At 39.0% G+C, this 7,154-nt stretch overlaps 1 long non-coding RNA gene across 1 annotated transcript; it reads right to left on the bottom strand.

Annotated features, from left to right (window-relative positions):
• Positions 1–4,811: 4,811 nt before the first annotated feature.
• LOC103141947 (uncharacterized) lies at positions 4,812–6,731 on the bottom strand. The gene is made up of 6 exons (XR_476637.2): positions 6,631–6,731; positions 5,985–6,078; positions 5,763–5,903; positions 5,429–5,574; positions 5,214–5,278; positions 4,812–5,109 (listed from the first exon to the last, which is right to left on the bottom strand). It is a non-coding gene; the product is annotated as an uncharacterized LOC103141947 (long non-coding RNA).
• Positions 6,732–7,154: the final 423 nt, after the last annotated feature.

The raw sequence follows: 7,154 nt of genomic DNA, 5'->3' as shown, positions 1-7,154 counted from the left end.
GTCCTAACAATCCGCCGCAGCGACTCCTTGTCGGGGGAAACGCTGTTTCGTCCACTGGCAACCCTACGGCCTCCCAGCTTTGGACTCCATCTTTGACTAGTTGACATTCAGCTCTTGCCGAGACAAATTCCTTATTTGAATACCAGTTTGCCATTGGTTCAATTTACCTCTTCTGTCTGCTCTCATTGGTAGAAAATTTATCCCATCACCTCCATGATTGGTCGAATACGAAAGGGGGCTGTCATTGTATAGTTAAATTTTAACAATGAACACAAATTATCCTTTCCATTCACAATTTTATCATTACCCGCCTTTGAGGAGCTGCTTGCTCTTCTAGCGTTTCAAGGGAACGAATATATAAACATAAGACAGCAACAGCTGTCTCCGCTGCAGCTGTATTATCAACTGCAGGGGAAATGGCAGTAAGAAAGATCTCCATATGTGATCTGCTGCATCAAATGCATCAGTGGAGATCATTCACGATACCAGCAGTTCAGCAAAGAAATTAGCCTACTTACAGGAGCCAACGATTTCCACGGAGCAGGAAATCAAGCCTGACTGGGAAAGTCATTGTTGTTGACGTGGGAAAAGTTCTATTAGAGGAGGCCAAAGGTGATCCATATGTCGCGCTGATTGGGTGGGACGGAGCAGTAGTGTGTGCAGTGCAGAGGATGGGGTGGGAAAAGGTTAAAGGCGGCGAGCCTCTTTGGAGGTGCAGTGGTGGACGCTCGGAAGAGGGCAGCGGCCTGTGAAATCTGACATTCCTGACCAAGGGAGCTGAAATAATGGCATTGTCCGGCGGGAAAGACCCGCCTCCACAGCAGTGGGCTGAGGTGCATGCTGCAAGTTTAACGCCAGATAGAGTGTCTGTGGAATCAATTTCTTTTTTCTGGAGACGTGACAATGAACCATCTTTTTATTTGTAAAATTGTTTATTTTACTTTTGGATTTTTCAAAAGTGCACCTTGATATGTAGAAGAGAAAGAGCTAACAGAGTGCGAATGAAAAACTTGGTTTTCCTTGTTCTTGTCAACAAAGTCTGCTGGATTTGATTTAAATGCCTCCACCCAACCCCCGTGCCCCATCCCCCAGCTCCAATGAGCGGTAGCTACAGCACATTTTATAATCAAGGAGTTAAACACTAATTTGACATTAAAATAATAATAATAAAAAACTTAAAAGACCAGAAAATGCCAGAGAGAACCGAACTTGGACGGACCGGAAGGCTGAGACATCTCTCTTGTTCAGTCTTATTTCCTTTCTTGCTCTACCCTCACTTTTGAGCAGAAACCTGACTGCCATGACGTGCTTTAGATGCTATGTTAGGCACGCGCGTTCATGTGCGCTCCTGCTCATGAGAACCGTGCCCGAGCACAAAGCGGCGGTGCTGAAGTGGGGCCGCAGGAAGCGCTATGCCCATATATAGTAGTGACGGCTGACTGATTACGTTGCAGCCGCATTTGACATGAGGCTGCAGCAGAGACAGAAACTCTGTTCATCCGTCCGGCTTCGCTGCCTTATTTCATTTTCAATTAGCCATCATTGTTTTTAGGGTGAATTTAACTCTTAACTCTTAAGGTGTCAGATCATCTTTAACCAAGAGATTAAGCTTGCTACTGAAAAACCTGTTGAATCTTTAAATTTGTTTAATTCTGCCTTCTGGCAGGTGCACAAATATACTGCTCAAAAAATAAAGGGAACATTTCACTTTAATTTTATGTGTGGCTCCAAATCCAGGCATCCATTGGTTAATAAATTTGATTTCCATTGATGATTTTTGTGTGATTTTGTTGTCAGCACATTCAACTTTGTACAGAACAAAGTAGTCATGAGAATATTTCATTCATTCAGATCTAGGATGTGTTATTTGAGTGCTCCCTTTATTTTTTTGAGCAGTGTATTTCAAACCTAACCACATTCATTTCTGGGACACATAACCCCTCTCCCTTCTAAGAAGAGTGACTGAAGAGTGGTGCTTATACTAGCATTAGTACCAGGGCCCGTTGGATACATGAGGGGGCAGGTGGGCATCATTACACATACATATTTTGCTCCATGATATTTATTAACATTACTGCACAGCAAATTGTGAAGTGTATATGTTACACTTTAAGAGTAAAGTTTACACCGAACTCGGTGATCATTTGGGTCCAAATTCCCAGTGTTGAAAACACTCGACATGGGAGTTAAAAAAAATAACACTCAAATAGTGTACAATTCTAACACTTTAAGAGTATAAATTAACTCCATTACCGATATAATTTGACTCTTTCAAGACTGATAGAGCACAAAATAAACTCTGTCAGAGTGTCTAAACTATATGATATGGAGTACAATGTACCATGGAAAATAGAGTTTATCCATCACCAAAACAGAGTTAATTCTAGCTTTAAAGAGTTGATTTTTGACACTTGTATTATTATGTACTATAGCTCTAAATGCTCTTACAAAGATACATTAGAAACATTAACTCTTACATTAAAAATAATACAGGACTGAGCAAACAGAAAGTCCAAGTATACTTTATTTTAGCTTAGTTTGCAGCATTATAGGTATACAGTAACTGAAGCATATTAAAGGACATCCTTCATATAAACATCCCATTTTAAATACAAGAATTGTATAAACTTCTAGCACTGGACAGTACTATGCTCATTAGTGATTATGAACAAGGACCACCCCAATTAACAAAATGTGAAAGTGTAAAAAATAGACAAGCTTCACAATGGTACACTTTAGCAGTATTGTGTAATTTTTTTCTACAACATAAACATCTAAGTGTTTCAAACAAGTTAATGTGAAATAGAGCTTTTCTACAAGAACCTACAAGAGCAAATCCTGTCTCAATATCTTCTACAACAGCATGTACCATATACAGATCTGAATATTCCAACTTCAAACTTGGAACCCACAATGAGACCAAAATACTCCATGGCATCACATGCAACCCAAGATATCACATCAACATCATAATTCATGTCAGCGTGTATGTTTTCTGCCACAATGTCCTCATTTGTTTACTCACTTTCTCACTGTCTTTACATTTCCATAATCAATGCAGTTAAAACACAACAACTCCCTGGTATGCTATTGCAATCTGTTTTGGGGCATTAGTGCACATACTGTTCAATGAAGAGTTCGTCAGAAGCTAAAATTTATGACTTAGCCTTGCAGGGAATGAGTTGACGATCCACAACTATGTAGTAGTCATTGATGGTGCAACGCTCCAACCGCTAAAACGTAGTAAGGCTGCCTCCTCTGGACTGAGCTTGTCATCTCTTGAAGGCTGCGGCATGACAACGAAATTTTTCAGTGGAGCAAAATTAAATCAGATAATAGCATTTCAACTATGCAGTAACACACACTTTACTAAAGGTTGGGTCGACTTACTTTGTGAAACTGGACATCATGCCTCAGAGCTTCTTGAACAGAGCTGTTTTTCAGAGCTTCAAAATTAAAGATATTCTTCATCCAACATTAAACAACCAACAACATAAAATAAAATTTATCTACTTGGATGGTCATTATATAGTTATGTATCTCAAACCAATTTTAACCTAAAAACAATATCTCAAAGTGGAAGTCATGTTTAAAAAAAAACATGAAATTATTTCTTTCAAACAGGTATAACAAACCATGCCAAAAGCAGTTTTTGGTTAGGAACTGAACATCTCAAAAGTTTTTCTTATCACTCCTACTTTTCTACTTTATCTTTGCATCTTGCATAGCAGAGGACTTTAGCCATGTTTAAGTGCAGTACCAGGCAGGATTGAATAATCTTAAATATTTACCGAATGTACGCTTTGGTTAGTTGCTAAGCATTGGCTGAGGTGGTGCACAGTCATTTAAATCTGGGGTTTTCAAATTTTTCCATCGTTTGTGCAGACATCTGTCACAGAAATGTTTGTAGCACCCTTATTTCTATTGCAATTTCTATAGCATATGGCTTAAATTAAAGCTGAGAAAATTATTGATATCTTAATAAAATATGTATTCTACCTCTAAATCTAATTAGTTTGGCTTCTTTCAGTACTGGCAAGATGCAAGAGAGGACTTAAACTTATTTCTGATATTGGACAATTAATTTATTTTACATAATAGCCACTGTAGGAGATAGTTTATCCATCCATCCATCCGTCCATTTTCTGTACACCCTTATTACTTATTGGGGTTGGAAGGGTTGCTGGTGCCCATCTCCAGCTAACGTTCCAGGCAAGAGGCGGGGTCATCCTGGACAGGTCACCAGTCTGTCGCAGGGCAACACAGAGAAACACTGGTCTCTGTCTGTCTCTGTCTGACAGAGACAGACAGAGACCAGTGTTTCTCTGTGTTGCCCTCACACCTAGGGAGAATTTGGAGAGGCCGAGGAAGCCGGAGTACCCAGAGAGAACCCACGCATGCACAGGGAGAACATGCAAACTCCATGCAGAAAGACCCAAGGGCGGGAATTGAAACCAGAATCTTCTTGCTGCAAGGCAGCAGCTCTGAGATAGTTTATAAAATACATATTTTAATATGTCTGTTGTGAATATGTTCTACAAATAAACAAAGCATTTAGTCCAGTTTTGGTTGTTTATTGAGCTTTCGGAAACAATAGCAGCTGCATAAAAAGGATAAACTAGAAAAACCGACAAAATAACAATTCAAAAACACTTGCATTCTTATTTTTTCTGGCTTTGCGTCTGCTTTATGCTTACCAAAACAACCAACTGACAACAAATCCACTAGCTGACAGAGCAAAGATTACATTCAAGTATCAGGATTCAACACCAAACATGCAAACATTTCCTACACAAAGAACAGANTGTATGTTTTCTGCCACAATGTCCTCATTTGTTTACTCACTTTCTCACTGTCTTTACATTTCCATAATCAATGCAGTTAAAACACAACAACTCCCAGTGGTATGCTATTGCAATCTGTTTTTGGGGCATTAGTGCACATACTGTTCAATGAAGAGTTCGTCAGAAGCTGAAATTTATGACTTAGCCTTGCAGGGAATGAGTTGACGATCCACAACTATGTAGTAGTCATTGATGGTGCAACGCTCCAACTGCTAAAACGTAGTAAGGCTGCCTTCCCTGGACTGAGCTTGTCATCTCTTGAAGGCTGCGGCATGACAAAGAAATTTTTCAGTGGAGCAAAATTAAATCAGATAATAGCCTTTCAACTATGCAATTACACACACTTTACTAAAGGTTGGGTTGACTTACTTTGTGAAACTGGACATCATGCCTCAGAGCTTCTTGAACAGATCTTCACAACCCTCTTCTTCCCACTGGGTGGTGGAGGCAGGAGGTACACAAACAGCAACAGCAATAAAAAAAATCTTTATTAAAATACAAGATGAATGACCAAACTTCATTCAGAAACTATTCCCACATAATTGCATATAAAAGTGATTTTACATAAATAGTGAAAATATCACCTCTTTGGACTGCGAGAAAATGTCATCACTTGAATCTCTTCTTGGGGACGTCATCAAGGTGTCATCACCATTCAGAGGACATGAACAACAGCTCATTGATGAATGTGATGAGAAAGTGTCTGCGCATGAAGACTCCTCTGCAGATTCTAAGGAGAAACCAGAAATACAAAGAGACAGTGGACCACCATTAAATAATTTGTGCCTACAATAACAGAATGATTTTTGCTATGTCATTGAAGCATAAAAAAAGAAAAACAACTTTTGAACTTTCTGTGCCTCAAAAGTTTTAACTATATTAAATATTATAAACCTAATTTTATTGTCCTACTATTACCTTTGACAGAAAAGGCATCTGTGATGTTCCAGACAACTTTGGATTTCTCCTCCAGAATGTCACTGATGTCCTCAACTTCCGACCCAGTTTCATTCACAAGATATACATTTGTTTCTTCAAGGATGTTAAGCTTCTCTTTGGCTGTAAACATACATTCAGTTTTGAAAATTATTAAAATGCTCAAATACAGCAAGTCAAATTGAATAAACGAAAAAACATTACCTTGTCTCAAAAATGTTGAATATGAGGCCCCATTGAGCTTGATGTAGCATGTCTGTCATGCATATTGAACTTTAGAGAGTACTATCACAAATATCTGAGAAAAAAAAGCTAAACATTACTTAAACAGTGAGTTGGTTATGCTTACAGCATTGTCACCTCCCAAAAAAAAAAAAAAAACAAGGAATACCCGTTAAGGGTTTTAATGGTCTTTGGGTGAAGTGGTGGGGGGTGCAGCTGTGCCATGTTTGCCCATCCCCAATGAAAGCTGAAAAGCAGCCTCCATTAAAATTTTCTGCTTTTAAAATGTCAACATTGGAATGGATAAAGGCTTTCATTGCATTATAATGACTATGACTGGCACTCTTAAGGTGTCGTACGTTGCGCTACAATACGATGTAGCAACGGAGAGAGCGCGGGAGGGAAGGGCAAACAAAGCGAACACAACATGGAGGGAACTGAAAGTGCAGTTTTTGAGGAAAAATAGTGGTAATATTGACAGTGTCCAACTGCCTTAGTGAAAAAGAAAATCCACTATAACCGATAAATTTGTCTATCTTCCTTAAGTCGACATTTAGCATCTCTAGTGGCACATTTATTAAACTGGCACTAGCATTTGGTCAAAATTATACGTACAAACAAAACTTACCTGTGTTTTTTGTTATCCGAAAAGACCGCTCTATCCACCAACTGGTTAATCCTGCCGAAAAATAACAGCTGTCAGCTTTTTTGAAGCATGCGCATTTATAGTACGTCGCTACAGACGCTACGTCGCATTTTACGTAGCGTGCTTACGCACCGTGCGAACCGTGAGGACTCAATCACAAATGCACACTGGTGCAGAGATTTTGCTATAAAACTCTGCACCAATACTACAAAAATAACTGACATCAGTAGATGATGCTGTCGCCAACACTGGAAGTGTTTCTAATTACTAATGAACTCTACAGTGTAAAAAAACAACACTGCATAGTCAAACTCTGAAACACTTTTGAATTTGCTGTGTGATTTGTGTTTTCTTCATGGGACTGGGGTAAACTATGCCCAACCCCACAAAACCCCCCTCCACCCTAAAAGCTTCAACATTAAAGATATTCTTCATCCAACATTAAACAACCAACAACATAAAATAAAATTTATCTACTTGGATGGTCATTATATAGTTATGTATCT

The sequence above is a fragment of the Poecilia formosa genome, unplaced genomic scaffold (assembly GCF_000485575.1).
Source record: "Poecilia formosa unplaced genomic scaffold, Poecilia_formosa-5.1.2 Scaffold91, whole genome shotgun sequence".
NCBI lineage: Eukaryota > Metazoa > Chordata > Actinopteri > Cyprinodontiformes > Poeciliidae > Poecilia > Poecilia formosa.
This window is presented reverse-complemented; position numbering and strand designations above follow the sequence as displayed.